The following is a 26,052-nucleotide window of genomic DNA, read 5'->3' as shown; positions in this document are numbered from 1 at the left end:
CAAGATTAATTTTTATTTATAACACACTTCACTTATCCCTTCAAAAATTTAATGTCTTTATTTATAACATGAGGATATTTGTACTACCTATACAGGAGTTTATTTGTAAAAGTTGAAGAACTAAATAAATATGAGTTGGCATTATTCTACAATGCTTCTAGAATAATATAAACTTTTACTCCCATTTACAGTAGAATGTGCTTCTATATGTCTAAAACTCTTGATATCTTTTTGACAACACAGTCTTTTCCACATGTCATATACAATAACAATATTATGAATATACAACATCTATCTATCTTTCTATGTATCTATTACTTCCCTAAACAGTGAAATATCCTCAATGATAATCAGTTAAGAAGAAAAAAAGGAGAAAACTGTAATACGCCCAAACTAAATAAACCATTGTGTTTGATACTATATGTAATGCTTCATATCCATAGTCATCTAATTATTTAAATAATTAAGGAATCTATATTTTAATCACTTATTTGGGACCCTATTTGGTTATTATTCAGTCATTTAAATAGCATTCATGTTCTAAATCTGGTACTAAGTGCTAGGGACACAAACAAAAGGATATAAATACAGCCATTGTTTTCAAGGAATTCATAGGTTAATAGGGGAGTTAGTATGGAAACAACTATGTATAAACAAGATATATGCAAGATTGATTGAAGGTAGTTGGAAAGTTATTATGGTTAAACAGAACTGGGAAACCTTTTTTGTAGAAGATGAGACTATAATTGAAAACTGAAGTGAGCCTGGAAAGCTAGGAAAGGGATATGAGAAGATGATTCCAGACATAGAAACAAGACTATGAAAACTCCTGGAATTAGGATGTGGATTGTCTAGTAAAAACAATAGCAAGAAGGACATTACCATTATATTGAAGAATATGTAGAAGGAATTATAGTGTGAGTAGACTGGAAAGGCAGGAAAGGTCCAAAAATAATTTTGATGTTTGACTCTGGAGTTAAGAACCAACCACTGAAATTTGTTGGATAAGTATGGAATGGTTAATATAGTTAGACCTGTGCATTGGGTAGAAAATGAGAGAATTGTGTTCCAGTTTTCATTTAGAGTTCATCAGTTCTTTGAATGGAGGTAGATGGCATTTTTTTTCCATCATGAGACCTTTGGAATTATCTTAGATCAGTGATGGCAAGTCTATAGCAGAGGTACCAAAGATGGCACGCAGAGTGCTCTCTTTAGGCACATGGACACCCTCACTCCCAGTCACCCCCAGAATTCATTGCTAGAAAGGCAGAGGGACTCAGGCAAAGCTGCTCCCTTTCCCCTCTCCACTGCACCTGATAACATTTTTTCAAATCACCTATCCCTCCTCCCAGCAACCCCATGGGAGCACTTTCTCCCTCCATTGGATGAGGAGGGGGTGGGCCTGGCACTTGTTCTGGGGGGTGCAGTGGGGGCAGGGCCCAGCACTACATCTCTAAAGGTTTACCACCACTCTTAGATCATTGCATTGATCAGAGAAGCCAAAACTTTCAAAATTGATCATTACAACATTGCTATTACTGTTCATAATGACTTATCAGTTCTCAATTCTCTTTGCATCAGTTTATCAAGGTATTTGCACAATTTTTTCCTGAAACCACCTTAGTCACCATTTCTTATGCCAAAAGAGTGTACTCTTTCACAATCATATGCTTCAATTTGTTCAGCTAATGAGTATCCCTCCATTTTTCAATCCTTTGCCACCATAGAAATAGCTGTTATAAATATTCATGTATATATTGTTTCTTTTCCTTTTTATAACCCTTTGGTACATAGGTCTAGTAGTAGTGTTCTGGGTCAGTGGGTATGAGCAGTTTTATAGCCCATCAAACATAGTTCTAAATTGTTGCCAGAATGATTGGACTAATTCTTAACTCTACCAACAGTTTATTAATGTTCCCTGATCTCCTCCAAAATTTGTCATTTCTGATAGGAATAAGGTGGTGCCTCAGAGTTGTTTTAATTTAGTTTTCTCTATACAATAGTGATTTAGAACATTTTTATATGGATATATATATATATATATATATATATATATATATATATATATTTTCCCTCTGAAAGGTACCTGCTTATATCCTTTGACAATGTATCAATTGGGGAATAGCTTTTGTTTTGATATATTTACAAGTTTTATAAATTTGGCTCATTTCCCTATATATTTGAGAAGAGAGGACTTTATCAGAGAATGCTGTTGAAAAAAAATTGTAATTGCTTTATTATCTATGATGCCTTTTTAGAAAAATATAGTTTTCTTAATTATGCCTTTTAATTAGTTCTATTTTTAGTTTTTTCCTTTGTTAGAGATCATAATTACTACCTTCCCTTTTTTCCTTCAACTGGAGCTTTGTAGATTCTGCCCTCGCTCTTAATTTTTACTCAGTGTGTGTTTCTTTCTATTTCAAGTGTGTTTTTTATTAACAACATATTGCTAGATCCTGGCTTCTAATCTCTTCTGCTATCTGCTTCCATTTTGTGAATGACATTTTCCCATTTACATTCACAATTATGATTGCTGTGTATTTCTCTCTATCCTATTTTCTTCTGTTTATCCTTCTTTCTTTCTTTTTATCCTGTCCATCCCCAAAAGTCTGCTTTGCTTCTAACCATTGACTTCATTAATCTTCCCCTATTTTTTATCTTTTCTCTTTCCCCTCCAATTTCCCTATTGTCTCATAGATTTCTGTCCAACTGAGTGTGTATGTGTGTGTGTATAGTTCCCTCTTTGAAACATTTTCAATGAGAATGATGTTTAAGTTTTGCCTGATACCCTTCCTTGTAAATGCTCTTCCTTGTGTTCTTCTTATATATGAGAAAAAATTTCCTATTCTTTCTCTTCCTCCTAGTACATTCCTCTTTCTCACTTAATTTTTTTGAGATTATCCCCATATGGTCAACTCACACTTTTGTCCTCTGTCTAGGAATATTACCTCTAACTGTTCTAATAATGATAAAGTTCTTAGGAGCAACATCTGTCTTCTTCCCATATAACAGTAGAAATATTCTCAACCTACTGAGTCCCTAATGATTTCTCTATCATGTTTAAATTTTTATACTTACCTTCAATTTTGTATGAATATAAAAATTTCTATTCAGCTCTGATTTTTAAAAATCAGGAATGCTTGAAAATTTTTTATTTCATTAAATATCTATTTCTCCTGGAAGATTATACTCATTTTTTTCTGGATCGATTATTCTTCATTGTAATTCTAGTTCCTTTGCCTTCTAAATTATATTCAAAGCCCTCCATTCTAACATGGAAGCTACTAAATATTTTATGATCCTGACTATTAATCTGTAACATGTGAATGTGTTTTTTTTTAGTTGATTGTACTATTTTTTCCTTGGCCTAGAAACTTTGGAATTTGACTATAATACATGTGGGAGTTTTTTTTTATTTGGGGATCTCCTTCAGTAGGTGATTGATGAATTATTTCAATTATACTTTATTATCTGGATCTATGATATCAGAGCAGTTCTGCTTGATGACATTTTGAAATATAATATCTAGGCTCTTTTGTTGATTATAGCTTTCATGAACATGGATGTTGTATACTTATTTATGATGTCAAGGTCAATGGTATCAATCTCTGCATATCTAGGTTTGGATAGAAGAATAGGTAATTGGCAATGAGCAAAGTTAGGAACGAAGGTCAGGAGTTGGGGAGGAAAGACAGACAATGTCAGATACTGAACTCATTTAGAAAATAAGGAATGGAGACTTCCGGTCAAGATGGCGGCTTAGAAAAAGCTAAAGTTCAGATCTCCGGAAAACCCTTCCCGACCGATCTCAAACTATAGGCTCCTAGGTGCCGAATTTCAAAACGATCAACAGCACAGACCCTGGGAATCCTCCTCCTGGACCTGGACCTGGATCAAAAGGTAAGGCCCCCCTCAAAAGCCAGAACCCGAGATCACTAGGACCTAAGGGGTAGGAGCGCAGAGTCCAAGGCTCCGGGAAGCCACAGCCCCACCCCACTCAGAGAGCAGGGTCCTCTGAAACAACAGCAAACCTCAGGGCCAACAAAACGGCCTCATGGCCAGCTATTCTGAAGGCAACTTCTGGAAAGCAACTCAACCCAGTCCAGTCGAGGGGACACCTTAGCAGTAGGGAAACAGAGAGAGCCAGGGGAGAGTGTGGCCCCCTGGTCTGACCCTTCCATTCCAGTTCCAGTGAAAGTCATTGCCATAAGGCATACTCAGTTTAACCCAGGGGAAGCTCATAGAACCAACAATCTGCCCAGGACTAGAGCCTCTGAACACCAGTCAGAGATAAGAAAAGCTAATCCTCCCCATTCAGAGATGGCAAACTCCACAGAAGCACAGAAGCCCCAAAATCCCCAAGAAAAAAATAAGAAGAAAGGGGAGACTTTGGACACCTTCTACGGAGCCAAAATACAAAATACAGAGGAGATAGACGACGATATACAAGAAAATGCTCCAAAACTTTCCAAAGGAAATGGAAACTCTCCACAAACCCATGAAGAATTTGAATCAGAAATGACCAAAAAGATGGAAGCCTTCTGGGAGGAAAAGTGGGAAATAATGCAAAAGAAATTCACGCATCTACAAAACCAGTGTGACCAAACTGAAAAGGAAAACCAGGCCTTAAAGGCCAGAATCAGGCAGCTGGAAGACAACGATTGTGTAAAAGAGCAAAAATTAATAAAGCAAAGCCAAAATACCAAGAAATTAGAAGAGAACATAAAATATCTCACCAACAAGGTGACAGATCTGGAAAATAGAGGGAGAAGAGATAATTTAAGAATAATTGGACTTCCAGAAAAGTCAGAAATAAACACCAAACTCGACATTGTGATACAAGATATAATCAAAGAAAATTGCCCAGAGATTCTAGAACAAGGGGGTAATACAGCCACTGACAGAGCTCACAGAACACCTTCTATACTAAACCCCCAAAAGATAACTCCCAGGAATGTAATTGCCAAATTCCAGGCTCTCAAACAAAAGAAAAAATCCTACAGGAAGCCAGAAAAAGACAATTTAGATATAAAGGAATGCCAATCAGGGTCACACAAGACCTTACAAGGTCTACTCTGAATGATCGTAAGGCATGGAACATGATCTTCAGAAAGGCAAGAGAGTTGGGTCTTCAACCAAGAATCAGCTACCCAGCAAAACTGACTATATACTTCCAAGGAAAAGTATGGGCATTCAACAAAATAGAAGACTTCCAATTTTTTGCAAAGAAAAGACCAGAGCTCTGTGGAAAGTTTGATACCGAAAAACAAAGAGCAAGGAATACCTGAAAAGGTAAATATTAAGGAAAGGGGAAAGGAGAAAAATGTTATCTTCTTCTTTTACTCAAACTTTCTTCTATACGTACTACATTTATATCAATCTATGTATACTAATATGTGGGGGAAATGTAAAGTGTAAATAGGGGGTAAAAAAAGACCAAATAAAATAATCTTTCTCACACAAAGATTCTCATGGGAAGGGGAGGGGAAGAAAACGCCTATAAGAAGGAGAGGAAGAAAGGGTTTTTTACTTAAACCTTAATCTCAGGGAAATCAACTCTGAGAGGGAAAAACATCCAGATCCATTGGGATCTTGATTTCTATCTTACCCAACAAGGGTAGGGAGAAGGGAAAAGCAAGGGGGGAAGGGGGAGAGGGAAAACAAAAAGGAAGGGAAAGAGAGGGGGGAGGGGGAGTGAACAAAAAGGGAGGGACTAAAAAGGGAAACATCAAGGGAGGGGACAAGGGGGACTGATTCAAAGTAAATCACTGGACTAAAAGGTAGAGCCGAGGAAAAAGAAGGTTAGAATTTGGGAAGGTTATCAAAATGCCAGGGAGTCCACAAATAACAGTCATAACTTTGAACGTGAATGGGATGAACTCACCCATAAAACGTAGACGAATAGCAGAATGGATTAGAATCCAAAATCCAAAATCCAAAATTCTGTCTTCAAGAAACACACATGAGGCAGGTTGACACCCATAAGGTCAGAATTAAAGGATGGAGTAAGACCTTCTGGGCCTCAACTGACAGAAAGAAGACAGGAGTGGTAATCATGATATCTGATAAAGCCAAAGCAAAAATAGACCTGATCAAAAGGGATAGGGAAGGTAATTATACTTTGTTAAAAGGAACTTTAGATAATGAAGAAATATCATTAATCAACATGTATGCACCAAATAATATAGCACCCAAATTTCTAATGGAGAAACTAGGAGAATTGAAGGAAGAAATAGATAGTAAACCCATATTAGTGGGAGACTTAAACCAACCATTATCAAATTTAGATAAATCAAATCAAAAAATAAATAAGAAAGAGGTAAAAGAAGTGAATGAAATCTTAGAAAAAATTAGAATTAATAGACATATGGAGAAAAATAAATAGAGATAAAAAGGAATACACCTTCTTCTCAGCACCACATGGCACATTCACAAAGATTGACCATACATTAGGTCACAGAAACATAGCACACAAATGCAGAAAAGCAGAAATAATGAATGCAGCCTTCTCAGATCACAAGGCAATAAAAATAATGATTAGTAATGGTACATGGAAAACCAAATCTAAGACCAATTGGAAATTAAACAATATGATACTCCAAAATTGTTTAGTTAAAGAAGAAATCATAGAAACAATTAATAATTTCATCGAGGAAAATGACAATGGCAAGACATCCTTTCAAACCTTTTGGGATGCAGCCAAAGCGGTAATCAGAGGTAAATTCATATACCTGAATGCTTATATTAACAAACTAAGGAGAGCAGAGATCAATCAATTGGAAATGCAAATAAAAAAACTCAAAAGTGATCAAATTAAAAAAAACCCCAGCAGAAAAACAAACTAGAAATCCTAAAAATTAAGGGAGAAATTAATAAAATTGAAAGTAATAGAACAATTGATTTAATAAATAAGACAAGAAGCTGGTACTTTGAAAAAACAGACAAAATAGACAAAGTACTGGTCAATCTAATTAAAAAAAGGAAGGGAGAAAAGTAAATTAACAGCATTAAAGATGAAAAGGGGGACAGCACCTCCGATGAAGAGGAAATTAAGGCAATCATTAGAAATTACTTTGCCCAATTATATGGCAATAAATACACCAATTTAGGGGATATGGATGAATATATACAAAAATACAAACTGCCTAGACTAACAGAAGAGGAAATAGAATTCTTAAATAATCCCATATCAGAGAATGAAATCCAACAGGCCATCAAAGAACTTCCTAAGAAAAAATCCCCAGCACCTGATGGATTCACCAATGAATTCTATCAAACATTCAGAGAACAGTTAATCCCAATACTATACAAACTATTTGACATAATAAGCAAAGAGGGAGTTCTACCAAACTCCTTTTACGACACAAACATGGTACTGATTCCAAAACCAGGCAGGTCAAAAACAGAGAAAGAAAACTATAGACCAATCTCCCTAATGATTATAGATGCAAAAATCTTAAATAGGATACTAGCAAAAAGACTCCAGCAAGTGATCAGAGGGATCATTCACCATGATCAAGTAGGATTTATACCAGGGATGCAGGGCTGGTTCAATGTTAGGAAAACCGTCCACATAATTGACCACATCAACAAGCAAACCAACAAAAACCACATGATTGTCTCAATAGATGCAGAAAAAGCCTTTGATAAAATACAACACCCATTCCTATTAAAAACCCTAGAAAGCATAGGAATAGAAGGGTCATTCCTAAAAATAATAAACAGTATATATCTAAAACCATCAGCTAATATCATCTGCAATGGGGATAAACTAGACGCATTCCCAATAAGATCAGGAGTGAAACAAGGATGCCCATTATCACCTCTATTATTTGACATTGTACTAGAAACACTAGCAGTAGAAATTAGAGAAGAAAAAGAAATTGAAGGCATCAAAATAGGCAAGGAGGAGACCAAGTTATCACTCTTTGCAGATGACATGATGGTCTACTTAAAGAATCCTAGAGATTCAAACAAAAAGCTAATTGAAATAATCAACAACTTTAGCAAAGTTGCAGGATACAAAATAAACCCACATAAGTCATCAGCATTTCTATATAATTCCAACACAGCTCAGCAGCAAGAACTAGAAAGAGAAATCCCATTCAAAATCACCTTAGACAAAATAAAATACCTAGGAATCTACCTCCCGAGACAAACACAGGAACTATATGAACACAACTACAAAACACTCTCCACACAAATAAAACTAGACTTGAGCAATTGGAAAAACATTAACTGCTCATGGATAGGATGAGCCAATATAACAAAAATGACCATCCTACCCAAACTTATTTATCTATTTAGTGCCATACCCATTGAACTACCAAAATACTTCTTCACTGATTTAGAAAAAAAACATAACAAAGTTCATTTGGAAGAACAAAAGATCAAGGATATCCAGGGAAATCCATGAAAAAAAAAAACACATATGATGGGGGCCTTGCAGTCCCTGACCTTAAACTATATTACAAAGCAGCAGTCATCAAAACAATTTGGTACTGGCTAAGAAACAGAAAGGAAGATCAGTGGAATAGACTGGGGGAAAGCGACCTCAGCAAGACAGTATACGATAAACCCAAAGATCCCAGCTTTTGGGACAAAAATCCACTATTTCATAAAAACTGCTGGGAAAATTGGAAGACAGTGTGGGAGAGACTAGGAATAGATCAACACCTCACACCCTACACCAAGATAAATTCAAAATGGGTGAGTGACTTAAACATAAAGAAGGAAACCATAAGTAAATTGGGTAAACACAGAATAGTATACATGTCAGACCTTTGGGAGGGGAAAGAATTTAAAACCAAGCAAGACATAGAAAGAATCACAAAATGTAAAATAAATAATTTTGACTACATCAAATTAAAAAGCTTTTGCACAAACAAAACCAATGTAACTAAAATCAGAAGGGAAACAACAAACTGGGAAAAAATCTTCATAGAAACCTCTGACAAAGGTTTAATTACTCAAATATATAAAGAGCTAAATCAACTGTAAAAAAAAATCAAGCCATTTACATGTGGATTTACGCGTCGGCTATGGGGGGGGTGGGGGGAGGAAAAGAAAATGATCTATGTCTTTAATGAATAGTGCTTGGAAATGATCAAATAAAATATAAAATATAAAATTAAAAAAAAGAAAAAGAAAATAAGGAATGAAGGAAAGTACCCTGGACATCTATATACAATAGCTTTTGATTAGGTGATTAATATTAATTGAATGATGCTCAAAAGAAGAGTGGTTACTGGGTGATAGTGGTAAAGAAAGGGTCACAAAATGGAAATTGGAAGCAAGAAATAGTCTAACTCTCCCACCATAATCAACATTCTTAGAGTTATAGGTGAAAGTGTAAATTGTGCTGAAAAGAGTAGCCACAGAATTCATGTCATCAGGAAAAAAACAGGGTTCACTAAATACAAGAACTGTTATTAGAGCATTAAGTTTGTGTTATTATTGTTTCCATGTATTTTTCTTTTAGTAATTTTATATTGTTTTCCTGGTTATGCTTCACTTTGCAATGATTCATATTTTCCTATACTTCATTGTCTTCTTACAACGTAGTAATATTCTATTAGATTTATGTTCCACAATTTATTTAACCATGCCCAAATTAATGAGAATGCACACATGCATGAACACACACACAATTCATTCCATTAAAAATATTTTTGCTATAAATGTACAGAATATTTCTTTCTATTCTCAGTCTCCTTGAAGTAATGATAGTTTCTTGGTAAAGGGATAAAGGAATGTTTGCCTTTTTTTTTTGTATAATTCCAAAGTGATCTCTAGAAACAGTTGGTTTCATTAACATCATCATAACATCATAACATCAAAGACATCAATATGTTTTTCTCTAGCCCCTCTATTCCAATCACTGGCCAAATTGTCTTTTTGCTCATTGTATGGTAGAAATCTTGGGTTATTTTTATTTGCATTTCACTTATATTTGTCACATCCTTAAATAGGACCAAAAATGGCCATTTTTACTCCTGATATGGCTTGGGGCCTCATGTGTTTGTTTTATTTCTGGATTTTTATTGCTCATTAAACCATTTTCAGAGTGTTTGTGGAATTTTTCATAGTTGTCAGATTTTCTTTTTTGTTTCATTACTTTTTGTTTATATAAAACTTTCACATAATTAAAATCAATTATTTTATCTTTTGTGATTTGTGATTTATCCCTTGGCCATTGTTGGGAAAGATAATAGATCTGGCCCTCCTCATTTTATTAAATGGTGTGTGTAATTTTTAATATTCAGTTAATGTACTCTCTATAAGGAAATCATCAAATATAGCATAAGTGATTTTTGCCCGATCCCTTTTAAGTTTTTTATGGAAGCTATAATCTAAGACTTAGTTCTTCTCAATATAATTTATGTTTTCATTGTTATCAATCATTGAGTTGATGAGTTTAAATATACCTGAATATTCTTTATCTGGTAGGTTGCACTGATTTATTTTCTATTTTGTAGCTAATGCCAAATAGTTTTGATGATTATTCAATTACATTACATTTTGAGATCTGTACATTCTATAACTTCATAACTCCTATTTTTCATGTATCCATTTATATTCTAGCTCATTTCTCCTTCCAAATTATTTTTAATTATTATTTTTTTCTAATTCTTTTCTGTGTTAAATTTTTTCTTCTGATACCCAATATCATATAAACCTGTGGTACTCTGTTTTACATATATGTAAATTACCCTATCTCTCTATATATATATTCACATACAAATATATATATATTAATTATCCCATCTCTAAAATTGAAATAAGTGCCACATAGTATACCTAATATATAATAATAAAAATAATCTCTCCTTCACAAAGCATTCATAAGATCATATTCTATTTTAGAAATTGTGATTCCCATTGTTCACATGAGTGAACTGTTAGAGAAATTTTGTAATTTACCACAAATTTTATTTAAAAGAGCCCCTCTAGTCAAATATCATTAATAAAGGATTAGGAAGGCTACTTTTAGTAGTACAATATTCAGAGGAATCTGCCTCACATAAAATAGGCTTGGGCAATTGATGTTTAAAAAAAAACTGTTTTAGGAAATTCCCTTCTATATTTCATGAAATAATCAGTTATGGATATTAATAACACCAAGATGCTATGAAATAAAGGAAAGAGTGTCAGAATTTAGGAACATAGGATCATGATTTTAGGGGTGAAATGGACCTTGGTAGTTATATAATTGAATTCACTTAGATGAGGAAATGAGGTCCCAAGTAGTAAAATGACATGTCTAGGTTCATACAGGGAGGAAGGCTAGGATTTGAACTGAGTCTGCTGAGTTTCCTCTGAAAGTGTTCTTTCCATGGCATTGTGCTAGCTATGTGACTCCAGACAGATCATTTAATTTCTCTAAATCATAATTACCCCATCTATAAAATGGAAATGAGAGCCACATAGTATACCTAATATGATTTTAATTGAAATCAAGTCACAGTTATTTCACAGGTTTTTATAAATTATGAAAAACACTGTAAAAATATTATCAATTGTTTTTATCACCATTAAATCACTACTAAGAAGTCCAGTGGAAAGAAAATATTAATACTTTGCCATTGTATTTGTGGCAATAATATATAATGCTCTTATAATAATAATATGCAATTGTTTTATACTGTACTAATAATATACAATACTTTCCCCACTTTAGGCAACACTGTCTTTAATGCAAAAAGACTTTTTTGAGTCTATCTCAGTTATACTAGTGAGGAAGATATTCCTAGGTGATATTGGTTCAGGACTTGTGAAGGTCAGTGAAGAATGTAAGTTATCTTAGCTTTGTGGCTCTGGTGATTTTCTGGAGGTACTAATGTGGGAAAAAATCTTTTCATTTTCCATTTAAAAAATTTGTTACATCAAAAAACTACAACCAAACCTAAAACCCAATTGGACCCAAAGATACAAGAAGATCATAATCCAGGCTTTCTGAAAAATTTTTAAAAGAAAACAAAAGAAATAGAAATGCTAATTTAAAAAAATATTTATCCAAAAAGTAAAATTTTCTTTCTGTTTCTATTGAGGAATTGTTCTATTGTAAAAAAACAAAATTGGATGTGCAGCTAATATATATATATATATCTGAATGCTAGATCTGCCATTTGAGAAACACATAACCTTAGATGACTCATTTCAGTTCTCTGTTTCTATTTCCTAATGCATAATTTCAGCACATTTTCCAAGACTTTTAGAAGAATCAAGTGAAATGATTTATAGATTGGGTTATTTCCTGTACTTGGGTTTGCACTGGTACAGGGAACTCCCAAGTGAGGACATTTTCCTCTACAAATGCAAATCAGCATCCTGTCTGCAATGTAGTCTTGGAAAGTTGACTATAATAATTGGTGGTTAAATGCATTGTCCAGCGACTGTGAATTTCGAAACTACTCAACCCTGTTCAAACCATTCTTTAGAGGATGGGATTTGGCTATTTCCTGATCAATAACAATAGAGATACTTGGAATGACAGAATCAGGTCTTGGAAACTACAATCTCCACCCTACTCAGGGTAACAGGATTTAGGAAGGGCTGTAGCAAAGCTCAAGATTTAATTATTTGAGAATATGACCTTCAACAGACATGTGCAAAGGGGACAGACTTCTGGGCGGTCCTGGGTTAAGCTAGAGCCACCATTGGCACAGGTGAGACACAGGAAGTGAGGTAGAGGAGAGCTGAGGAGGCTGGGACTTCTGGTGTGGAGGGAGAGTGTGGTAGTTGGAGCCTGGTGCTTGGAGTGGAGGCACTCAGACTGTTTCTCCATTTTGGTGATGTGAGTGATAGGGACGGATCTCTTTTTTTTGCCTCGGCTATCCAAGGCCTTGGGCCTTTGGCCCAGCCTAAGCAGAGTGGGTATTTAAACGCTATTCCCTCCCCTTTCTCTCTCTCTCTCTCTCTCTCTCTCTCTCTCTCTCTCTCTCTCTCTCTCTCTCTCTCTCTCTCTCTCTCTCTCTTTAATACCTTTCTTCCTCCTGTTAGTAATTAAAAACTCCATAAAAGGTTGACTGCTGACTTGAGTTTTCATTTAGGAATTACATAGCTGAATTCCTTGGCGACCTTAAATTTATATATATCAGTCTTTTAATATGATTTCCATATCACAAGACACATAATGAAATATGTAGGACTTGAATAAGTCTTCCTGGTCCTGAGGCTAGCTCTCTATTCACTATGCCATTATGTTACAAATTTATATGAAGTCTTTTGTAAAACAAAGTTCTTTATAAAAGTTACCAATTCACTTTTTTTAATTTAGAAAATTTTTCCATCGTTACATGATTCATGATTTTTCCCACCCCTCTACCCTCCCCACCCTTGCAGAAGACAAGCAATTCCATTGGGTTATACATGTATCATTCTTTTAAACCTATTTCCATGTTATTCATATTTGCAATAGCGTGAACTTTTAATGCCAAAACCTCTGCTTTTCTTCTGAATTTCTGTTCCCACAGTTATTTCTCTGGATGTGGATAGCATTCTTTCTCTTATGTTCCTCTGGATTGTCCTGGATCATTGCATTGCTGCTAGTAGAAAAGTCTACATTCAATTATGACATAATGTATCAGTCTCTGTGTACAATGTTCTTGGTTCTGCTTCTTTCACTCTGCATCAATTCTTGGAAGTCATTCCATTTCACATGGAATTCCTCCAGTTCATTATTCATTTCAGCACAATAGTATTCCATCATCATCAGATACCACAATTTGTTCAGCCATTCCTCAATCAAGTGACACCCCCTCATATCCCAATTTTTTGCCACCAAAAAGAGAGAGACTATAAATATCTTTGTGGCCGTCTTTTTCCTTATTATCTTTTTGGAATATAAATCCAGTGTGTTATTAGAAAATTTTGTACCTTTACACTGCATTACCCAGGAACCCATACATTTCCTGTCATTACATGCTGACATAGACAGGAGATAGATTGGGTGGGGTTCCTGATCTAGCTCTCTTCTCTTCTTGTTGTGCTCTTCCTGTGAACACAGTCTTTTTGAGCAGGTAGAAAAACTTAGTCATGTGGTTCCTTTAGTTAGATAATACATTTTATATTATATAATAGTTGGAGTTATTGTATATTAATTTTTAAGCCTTACACCAGTAGTGGAATGGCTGAGTCAAAGGGTGGTCATTCTTTTAAAGCCATTTGGGCATAATTCCAAATTGCCCTCCAAAATGGTCAGACCAATTCACAACTCCACTAGCAGAATATTAGTGTCCCAATTTTGCCACATCACCTCCAACATTTATCACTTTCCTTTGCTGCCATATTTCCTAGTCAGCTCGGTGTGAGGTGGTACCTAAATTTTGTTTTATTTTGTATTTCTATAATCAGGAGGGATTTAGAACACTTTTTTCAAGTGCTTATTGATAGTTTTGATTTATTCATGAGAAAACTGCATAATCATTTCCCTTGACCATTTATCTATTGGGAAATGGCTTGATTTTTTTTGTAAATTTGACTTAGTTGCTTATATATTTGGGAAATTAAACCTATATCAGAGAGTTTTGTTATAAAAATGTTTTCCCAGTTTGTTACTTTCCTTCTAATTTTGTTTGCATTGGGTTTTTTTGTACAAAATCTTTTTTTAATTTTACTTAATCAAATTCCTTTATTTTATATTTTATAATATTCTCTATCTCTTGCTTGGTCTTAAATTCTTTCCTCTCCACACATGTATACTATACTGTGTTCATCTAATTTATTTGTGATTTCACTCTTTATATTTAAGACATTTACCCATTTTGAATTTATCTTGGTATAGGGTAAAAGATGTTAATCTAAACCTAATTTTCCCATACTGTTTTCCAAATTTCTCAGCTGTTTTTTGTCAAATAGCAAATTCTTACTCCAAAAACTAGGATCTTTGTGTTTATTGAACACCAGCTTACTGAGGTCATTTACCCCTAGTCTATTCTTTTGAACCACCCTTATGTCTCTTAGCCAGTACCATAATGTTTTGATAACGACTGCTTTGTAGTACAGTTTAAGATGTGATACTGCTAGGCTCCCATCCTTCACATTTTTTTTTTCATTATTTCCTTTGATATTCTTGATCTCTTGTTCTTCCAAATGAACTTTGTTATAATTTTTTTTTTCTAATTCCACATTTTTCTTTTGGACTTTTGATGTGTTTCCTTTGCTTTCTCTGTCCCCTTCTGTGTCTATACCTTGCTCTTTGTCTCCATAAAAATTCTTTAGAGTTAGGTGCTTTTTTGTTGTTTGCTCATTTTTCCTATTTAATTATATATAGGCTTGGAGGGCTGATGTAATTATTTGAGGACTGAGGGTTCTGAAAGCCCCTTCCCCCTGATGATTCAATTGACCTTTGTGATGCTGATAGCTTAAAGACTTGGTTTAGGCTTAGGTTTAAGCTTTTTATCTTATTCTAATCTTGATCATGTCAAAAACTGATCAAATTCTAGCCTCAGGCTTAGTCTCAAGTTTTTGGTCTCACTGTGTACTTGATCCAATCAGGCACACCTTTGATTGTCCTGTCTTGGACCTCAACACTAAGCTGTAAGGAAAAAGATTAGTACTTAGTAATTAATTAATACTATCATCCACCCAACATGTGAATTAAGTCCTTGTCCCAAGAACAGACCAAAATCCCCTGGGTTGTGGCTCTGGACATCTCCACAGGTTTGAAATTTCAAGAAATATGGGTTGGCTTGTTTTATTTACTCAGAACAGGTCTCAGGATTTAGATATTGGTTCAGATATAGGTTCCCAAACCTTGAACAGCAGATGTGGGGTGGTGGTGTGGGGTGTGTAGCTTGCTCTTGGCTTGTTCTTCCCCTCTTTTTTACAGCTTCTTGCTGAATCTACTCTCCTCTCACCCCAGTGCCCCAGATGTTCTTTGCCAACATTTTGGGTTTTTCTTTTCTTCAAAGTTATTTCTGTCTCCTTGTTGGTTCTTTTACTCCTGTTTTCATTTTGTGGTGATATTTTAATCTTGATCAGAGAGGATTCTTATGGTGGAGAGCTGCTGAGGATTACTCCTCCATCTTGGCTCCATTCCTGGAAGTCCCTTACCAATTCACTTGTGAAGAAATGTTTTAGCAGTTGGTCAACATGTGATACTACAATGGTTCATCTGCATTTTGGATCTGAGGTGATACTTAATACGTGAACTTGAATTTGAAGTAGGGGTGCATTTTGGTTCAATTCTAAAATTACAAACTCAGGCAAAGAGAAGATATGGATGTAGTCCCATAAAGAGTAACTTCTCACTTATCATATGAAGCCTTAGTTGAGTGTGAAGGGAGATCATCAAGGAAAAGTTTAAATATCTATTAATTAATGATTCAGAAATATTTATTCCTTGAAGGAAACTCTCAAAAAGATGTTTTGGTCATAGAATCAAAGAACTGAAAAGCACTACAGCAGTTGTTTTGTTTAAATACTACCTAAATCATGAACCTTCTCTGTAATATTCCTGATAAGATAAAGTGATTATCTAAGATTTTGATGAGGGATTGACAAATTAAGAATTAGGGAGAATAGCAGTTTATATTAGGAATATAATCTCACATGAGAAAATCCATAAATAAGAGATGGAACATGATAATTAATACTTGGAGGAAGGCCAATAGAGACAGAAACAGAAGAAATTTTCAGGAAATATTATATACTATTTGGACAAAAGAGATAAGGAGATAAAGAAACAGATCAGAATGGACATAGAGGCTTTACATAGTAATGTTTAGGGTCTTCAACATCTACATAACTACTAAAGGTCTCTGTCTAAAAATAGATCAGCTATTAATTTCTTGACTTCTCTTAATGAAAATTTCATTCTTAAAAAATGAGGGGAACATTGGAGCTCATAAAAGGGGACAGGAATGCCAACCAACTCTTATCTTGTAAAATCAGATTTCAAGGGATTCAGAGGAAAGAAAGTAAAATCTCATTGTCTAATATTCTATGAAAGAAATTGACTCAATGGATAGATAATGCTGTCAGAAAGAATCAATAATTTTGATGAGGGAACAATGGTGTGGTACAAGGAATTTGTGGGAAAAATAGAATTAATAAAGTGTTTCAAGTTTTGCAAAACATTTTATATACATTATTTAATTTGAGTACATTTTATAGCTGTAACATGGAGGATCAATGATGTATTTGTCCTTGATCACAGAGTTAGTTACTGTTAAAGGTTAAATTTGAACCCGTGCATTCTTGACTCCTAGACTATTTATTCATACTCTCTCTCAAGTCTCAAAAAAAAAAAAAGAACAGAATAATCACTCAAACTTACTCATAACTATCACTCAAATGAATAATTTTAATAATTTAAATTTCAGAAAGATCTGAGAAAGGTGAGCATATACTTCAGGGTCTGATTTATAATTCCATTGTCAAGTCTAATCACTTGCTTATTTTAAATTTTTTTGCCTTGATTAAGTCTACTAAAGCTATTAGTAAATGAAAATGTATTCAAATTTAAAAATCTCTCTATTTGTCATATCTTAGATTTTAAATCAGAATGCTTTATTTTTTAAGTCAAATTGGATAGTCTACAGTAGAGGAAATATCCAAAGACTTTCTTTGGAAAAAAGTAATCACTAATAAATCTACATCCAAACAAAATATGATATATTTAATCCTTGAGGTTAGAGTGACTTCATTACCAGAGAAAAACAGTTTGTGCTTTTATGTAAATAGGAAATATAAAGCTAATGTTTCACTTAGTGAACTAAAAGCAGATTAATGTGTAGGCACAGTGACAAACTATTGTCAAGTAGGATAAAAGGCAGATTGAATAATGGCATTAACTTTCTGGGAGAAAAAATACTTTTCAAACACAACTGCCTCAATCCAAAGAATGTGTTACCTTACTATTTATCAGCTTCAGGAAGGAGCTTCCTAGCTGAGGTGATAGGATAAAAAATGGTGGAAAAAAATGTTTTTTTCACTTGACCTTAGAGTGTGGGATTGCCTAGTAATATCCCTTTATTGATTATTTCACTAGATCCTATACATTCACAAAATTCCATGGATTCTTCCTTTGCCTAAAGAAGGAATATTAAAATAATGACTATTTTGTGTTGGTTAAAATGCATCCTTGATTCTCTTACCTAGGACTTCTAAGGGAATGCATATTTGTGGGAAAATAGGCCTTTGAAATATAGTGAATAGACTTGAAAGTAACTGAATGAAGAAGGAAATGGCTTTGAAGATTTTGTCTGAGAAGGGAAATTATTTTCTGTAAACTTACTTGGTAAAGAATGTGCAATGATAGTCTTATGTCTGCTTTCTGATCATAAACAGTGATAGGAAATAGAACTGAGAGGGAGCTTACAGATGATCCAGGCCTACTCTTTCATTTTTCAAATGCCCTTCCCTTACTTTTCTGCCAAACATTCTTCTTCTTCAAAACTTAGTTCAAGACATATCTTCCACAAGCATTTTCCATACAAGTATTATCTTGATTCATTTTGCATTGCCCTTTCTCAATTTTGTTGATACTGACAAAATTAGGAAGGCCCAAAGTCATGACTAAGCCATGGACTATAGGACGTTCAAATCTCTTTGAACAGTAGGAATTGCAGAGTAAAAATCTAGTCAATGCTCTTGCTTTTAAAAGTTATTTTAAAGATGATTAGGCTAAAGTCAGACATTAATTAGAGAAGCAATAGCTCAGATGTTTTATGAAATAACTTAAGTCTGCAGAACTGTCAGAGATATCAAGAAAATAAATAACTCCAGAGTCAATACATTAAGTCTCTGAGCTAATCATTTTAGTCTTCTGGCAATTTGGTCTCCATTCTCAATGAAAGCCAAGATGTTTGATAGCACACATATAGAAAAAAAATTACAAGTCTTAAACTTTTCTAAACCCCAGAAAGCTTTTTCTATAGTATGGAGAATCCATCCTAGAAAAAAAATATTGATTGACTGCTTTTACATAGCAGTTCTATTCCCATGAAGAAGCCTCTTCTTAATTGAATGGCCAAGCAGTAGTTACTATGTTAAATGCTTTGAGCAATAAATAATCTTCTATCATATTAGCTCTCCTGACATTGTGAGCCTGGGAAATAATTGTTCTAACAATGAAATGTCAGGTTTAATGAAGTTACAGGACCTTTGAAGCCTAAAAGAAACACATGGATAGTGAACATGCTGCACAATAGGGAGGAACACATGTGGCATAGTAATCATTATTTCTGCCCTCTCATTCTTTGGCAAATGATGTCTTTATTGTTTTAGAGAAATATTTATTATTCTGAATGGGTCTCTAGGTTTTTCTTTTCTTTTCTTTTCTTTTCTTTTCTTTTCTTGGTCTGATTTGATTCTTGCCCTTTTGCTCCATGTTTGCTGCATTGAAATAATTCCTACTGTTTTAGTTCAGAAATATTTGCTTCCTTTGTAAGTGAATAATCCTAGAATTCAGTTAGGCATAGCACGGACTTGGCACAAGAAAGTAGAATCCTATTAAGTGCTGACATTTTCCTTTCATGTGGAAAAACTCCAAGGTCAGCTTCCCTCCCTACCCTACTACTGAGGTGAGCTGCTCATCACTGGTCCTGGTGATGCAGCATCATTAATGGGTAATGAGAAAGCAGAATTGGAGAGAAATGTTAAACATCTATTTTTACATCTAGCAGCACTCTGTTGTTTCTGATTATGTTCTGTTAAAATTAACTTTTTTCCTCCTAGAAAAATATGATTTTGTAGTTCTCAATCTATCTTGGGTAATAAAACTTTGCTGATTCTACCCCCCCGTTCCTTGAAGGGTAATAGATATGACAATATGAATTAGATGCAAAATAATTATTGGAAGAAAGAAAATCTTATTTTTACAAAGCCTTGGTGACTGATAGGTAATGGACTACATTTAGGTATATATTAAGGGTGTTTTATTAACTAGTATTTTCTTTTTTTTTAATTTTTCTTTTTTTAAATTTAGAATATTTTTTCCAGTAGTGTGTGTGTTTTTTTTTTTATTTATTTATTTTATCATACAGTGAGTTCTTGCCCCCAAAGCTGGGATCTTTGGGTTTATCAAATACTAGCTTACTGAGGTCATTTACCCCTTAGTCTATTCCATTGATTCACTCTTCTATCTCTTAGCCAGAACCATATTGTTTTGACAACCACTGCTTTATAATACAGTTTAAGATCTGGTACTGTTAGACCCCCATCCTTCACATTTTTTTATTATTTCCCTCAATATTCTTGATCTCTTGTTCTTCCAGGTGAAGTTTGTTATCATTTTTTCTAATTCTATAAAAAAAGTTTTTTAGTAGTTTGATAGGTATAGCACTGAATAAGTAGAATAATTTAGGTAGAATTATCATTTTTATGATATTAGCTCATTCTACCCCCGAGCAATTAATGTTTTTTCCAAATGTTTAGATCTAATTGATTGAAAAGTGTTTTGTAGTTGTGTTCATACAATTCCTGTGTTTGTCTTGGCAAATAGATTCCTAAGTATTTTATATTGTCTAGGGAGATTTTAAATGGAATATTTGTTTCTAACTCTTCCTGTTGGGATGTGTTGGAAATATACAGAAATTCTGATAATTTATATGGGTTTACTTTGTACCCTACAACATTGCTGAAGTTGTTAATTATTTCTATTAGTCTTTTAGATGATTTTTCGGGTTCTTTAAGTATACAATCATATCATCTACAAAGAGCAATAGTTTAGTTTCTTCTTTGCCCATTTTAATCCCTTGAATGTCTTTTTCTTCTCTAATTGCTATTGCTAGAACAATATTAAATAATAGAGATGATAAAAGGCATTCTTGCTTCATTCCTGATCTTATTGAGAAGGCTTCTAACTTGTCCCCATTGTAGATGATACTTGCTGATGGTTTTAAATATCTGATGTTTGTTATTTGGAGGAATGACCTTTCTATTCTTATACTTTCTAATGTTTTCAATAGGAATGGGTGTTGTATTTTGTCAAAGGCTTTTTCTATATCCCATAGGTTTTTATACGATATCCCCCCATTTTCATTGTCTTTAATGAAGTCTGAAATTGTTTCTATGATTTCTTCTTTGATCTGCTTGTTTTGAAGAATTAGATTCATTTTCCAATTAATTTTAAATTTGCCTTTCCATGGACCCTTGTTAATTATAATTTTACCACATTATGATCTGAAAAAGTGACATTCATTATTTCTGCTTTTCTGAATTTTTTTTTAATATTTCTATGCCCTAGTACATGGTTAATCTTTGTATATGTACCATGTACTTTTAAGAAGAAGGCATATTCCTTTGTATCCCTGTTCAGTTTTCTCCAGATATCTATTAACCCTATTTTTTCTAGCATTTTATTTACTTCCCTTCTTTCTTATTTATTTTTTTGGTTCCATTTATCTAGTTCTGAAAGGGGAAGGTTCAGATCCCACACTAGTATAATCTTCCTATCTATTTCCTTCTTGAGTTCCTTCAATTTTTCCTTTAGAAATCTAGATGTGATACCACTTGGTACAGAAATGTTTAATATTGATATTACTACATTGTTTGTATTACCTTTTAACCAAATGCAATTTACTTCCTTATCTCTTTTAATTACGTCAATTTCTACTTTGTTTTTATCTGGTATTATGATTGCTACTCCTGCTTTTTTTTTTTTTACTTTAGATGATGCACAATAAATTCTGCAACAGTCTTTTACTTTGAATCTCTGTGTGTCACCCTGCCTTAAATGTGTTTTTGTAAACACCATATAGTAGGATTCTGGTTTTCAATCCAATCTGCTATCTGCTTCCATTTAATGGGTGAGTTCATCCCATTCACATTTAGTGTTATGATTATTAATTGTCTATTGCCCTCCATAGTGTTATCCTCTTTACATCCAGCTCTATTCCCTTTCACTCTGTTCCTCCTCAACAGTGTTTTGCTTTTTGTCACCCCCCACACTTGCTTCTCCCTTCATTTATATCCCCCTTCCCTTTTCTTATTTCCATTCTTCTTCTTTGTAGGGTGATAGAATTCCATACCCCACTGAGTATACTGTTTTTCCCCCTCTCTGAGCCAGGTACAATGAGAGTAAAGTTTAAGCATTATCTGTCACCACCCTTATCCTCCCCTCTCTGTATTGATTTTTCTCACCTCTTTATGTTATATAATTTACCCTATTCTATCTCTCCCTTCCCTTTTCTCTAAGAAAAACCCTCTCTTTTAGCCCTTGATTAATTTTTACATATAATTCATATGCATACATATCATAACATAAATACATACATATCATTCCATATATTAATCACATTAACATACACATCATATCATCATATATCATTATATACATCATATTATCAGAATCAGCTTACTTCTTCATCCTCTATTTGAGTCAATTCCTTCTATCTTGTCTACTATGAAGAACAATTTTTGAAAATTACAAAGATCCTCTTTTCATGTAGACATATAAACATTTTTACCTTAATGAGTCCCGGGAATTTTCTCTTTCTTATTTACCTTTCTGAAATTTTCTTGTGTCTTGTTTTTGGTTTAGGTCTGTTTTATTCCTCAGGAATGCTTGGAAATCTCACTTTTCTATAGCTCCAATTGTAGTGAAGCTTTTCCTAACAGAATGTACATGCCATTCTGTTTTTATACTGTGATCTGAAGAGAAATAGAAAACTCTCTCCTCCACATGACAGCTCTTTAAATACCTGAATACATTTATCTTGTTAACTCTGAGATTAATTTTCTATAGGCCAAAAAATCTATGTTCTTTCAATCAGTCTTCCTATGATATAAAATCATGACCCTTTCACATTGTTTAACTTCCTATGGATATTTTTATTTTATAATTATTTTCACTTTGTCTTTTTTGAAATCATATGCAGCCAAAATGTGTTTTTTTTCTTATGTAATATCTTTGTCCAAATGGGATCATTCAATTCTTCAAAGTATTTTGGCTTTACCTTAGCCAAATTACCTGGCTCAAAGCATTCCTAGACATAGTCCACAGGGCTCACAGAAAACTCCTAAGAGATTTCCTTGATGATAGCTTACTCTTCCAGAAGAGAAATTATATCCATTATTTGGTCAAACTATCATCAAGAGTAGAGTGTACTGCTGGAAAATTCTCAGGATACTAGAGATTTCAAAATGCCCATCAAAGGAAGAGGGATATCTAAGAACTGAGACATAAGAGGCTTTAGTTGACTAGATATAGACTACAAACACAATTTTCTAGTTATTAATTGCCCAATTTGTTCTTGGATTCAGCTCTTCTTTAATGCTTTCTTATAATAAAATATTTCTTTTTCTTTCATTTTATCTCCCTCCTTCTCTCTTCTTTTTTCCTCCTTTTCCTTCTTTGCTTCCTTCTTTCTTCCTTGTTCTGCCTTCCTTTCATCCTTCCTTCCTTCCCTCCTGTCTCAGAAGATCACAGAATTTTTGAGCTGCTTTTACAAGTATATAAATAGAAAGAAGGAAGAAAAGGCAAAGAAAGAAGGAAGCAAGGAAGAAAAAAAAGAAGGAAAAATAGAAGAGGGAGTGAGGGAGATAAAATTAAAGAAAAAGAAATATTTTAGGAAGGAAAAAAGGAAGGAAGGAAGGAAGGAAGGAAGGAAGGAAGGAAGGAAGGAAGGAAGGAAGGAAGGAAGGAAGGAAGGAAGGAAGGAAGGAAAAGCAGGAAAAAGAAGAGGGAGGGAGATAAAATTAAAGAAAAAGAAAGAAGACAGAGTGAAGAGACAGAGAAATGAGCTCTTTGGCTGAAATGTCACCATTATAGTAGTTAAACTTTTTTAAAGTCCCTTTTTTTTTTAGTATGAATTAAGTCCTCAGTGGAAAATAAAATAAGGAAAAGGACAGAGATTGTTATAGTCCATGCATTTTGAATCCATTATATTTTAGTCTAGCTTAGTATCCACACATTGAACACTATAGCCTTCACTCTCATATTCAGATAATCCCTAATTTTAGAGCTTAAAAAGTCCTTAAAAATGTATTATAAAATGGGTTAATCTGTATATGGAGGGCTTTTGGCCTTTCAGTATTGAGAGGGGGAAAGTGTGGGGACCTCCCCTCTCAAAGTGGGGTTCAGGGGAGAGAATTGATGTTAAGGTTGGCTCAGAGAAAGGAGAGGAAGGTTTGAAGATTTTCCTCCTTCTGCCTTCCCTCCTTAGCTAAAACTGCTCTCCCCAATTTGCTCTTGTCCCTCTTGTCCCTCCTCCATTACTCGAGACCAAAGGATCCCCCCTTGATCCATTCACTCAAACTCAGTTTGGGTAAGAGATAACTTTTAATGTTAACTCAATCAGGTAATACAAAAGGAATAATGGGCAGGGAAGAATGGGAAAAGGAAAGTGGGAAAAGGGGGTCCCTGTCTCTATCTAAACCCTTTTTCCTCCCTCCTCAAGTTTTGGGGGGAACTTGGGTCTTGGCAGCCTGAGCCCCTGAGAGAAAGTCAATTTGACTCACCCCTGGGCAACAGGAGCTGAGGTAATGTCTTCTCAGGTTTCTCTTCAGAAAGTCTCTTCAATTGGGAAGTGTTGGGGGGGAAATATTTCCAGCCACCAGTAGGAAAAGTGGGTAACCCTCAAGAGAAAGTTTTTATCTACCTTCTCTCTTCAGCTTCCAGAGACCAAAGAGATGACCAACTCCTCTTCCAGCCAGAGTCTTCTCTCCTCAGGATTCCTAACTCCTGTGGCCCGTCCCCCATCAAGGTGATAAATTTCACACACTCTTCTACCTGCAGCAATTGTCTTTAGTGCCAGCCTCTGTCACAAAAATATCACTCCTTCAATGACTTCATAAGATAATAGGATTTTGAATTGGCATTATCTTTACAGATCTTTTGGTGTAACTGTCCCATTTTTTTAAATGAGAAAACAGACCCCTAATGATGAAGAGGTGAAGGGATTTGGCCAAAGGCAAGTAATTAGTGATAATAAGTAGTAAAAACAAATTCAGGTTAAATTCAAGAAAACTTTGTGTGGAGGAGGCAATAGTTGTTGAAGGGATAGTGAAAAAGGTAGCAGCTGAATGTGTGGGGGAAATTCTGATCTCTAAATCAGAGCTTTTTAAGTGCTAGAATTCTAGAATCCAAGAGTTGTAGGTGATCACAAATCTGACTTTATATTAACAAGAAGCCCCCATAAAATGCTCAAGTAGCTACCTGTCTTCTTGAAAACTTTCAGGAATGAGATAGAATGCAGCTATTATGCCCTACTCCATCTTCTTTTCTGGTTAAATTTTAGTCCCAGTTCACCAATAAGTGCTTAAGTGGCAAGATTGAGTCATTTAGGTAGTATGGTTGTTAATATGCAGTATTTAGAGTATAAATGTCCTAAGTTCAAATCTTGCCTCATAGACTTAATAATTGTATTTTCTCCCTCAATAACCTCCCTCAGCCTCATTTTCCTCATGTATAAAATGAGGGATAATAATAGTACTGAACTCATTAAGTTGTTATAGTGATCAAATGAGATTATATATATATGTGTGTGTGTGTGTGTGTGTGTGTATACATGCGTTTATATATGTATCTTCTAATATAATGAGATTATTATATATGTGTATGTACATAGCTTTGAATATATTAAATCTCTATGTAAATCTATATATTATTTTTACTATTCTAATTATAATAACATTTATTTATTTAAGATCTCTGGTCTCTTAACCATCCTAGTTGCCCTCCTTTGAATGAACTATTAATCAATCTATCAACAAATATTTAATAAGCACCTATCACTTGCCAAAAACTCTACTGAGTTGAAACTATAAATTTTCAGTGTCACTTCTATAATATGGTCTTAAGAATTGAGCCAAATACTTTAGAAGTGAACTGACCAGGGTGGATTTGATCAGCTTTACTAGGCAATCTCAATAGTCACAGACCATAACCTTAACCCTAGTCAGCCAACTTGCAAATATTTTTAATAAGGAAATTTGGGTTAGAGAGTGTTTTTGTGCTCAGTTTTTGGTCTCTTTTGTAGAAGTAGGAAAGAACTGGACATATAATGCACACTAAGTTAAAATATATTGATTGGCACATTGATACAGTCTTATAACTAATAATGTAAAAATGCTAAAATTGTTTATCTATTAAGGGTGATATAA

The sequence above is a fragment of the Monodelphis domestica genome, chromosome 4 (genome assembly GCF_027887165.1).
Source record: "Monodelphis domestica isolate mMonDom1 chromosome 4, mMonDom1.pri, whole genome shotgun sequence".
In the NCBI taxonomy this organism is placed as follows: Eukaryota; Metazoa; Chordata; class Mammalia; order Didelphimorphia; family Didelphidae; genus Monodelphis; species Monodelphis domestica.
The sequence above is the reverse complement of the archived record's forward strand: the minus strand, read 5'-3'. Positions refer to the sequence as shown.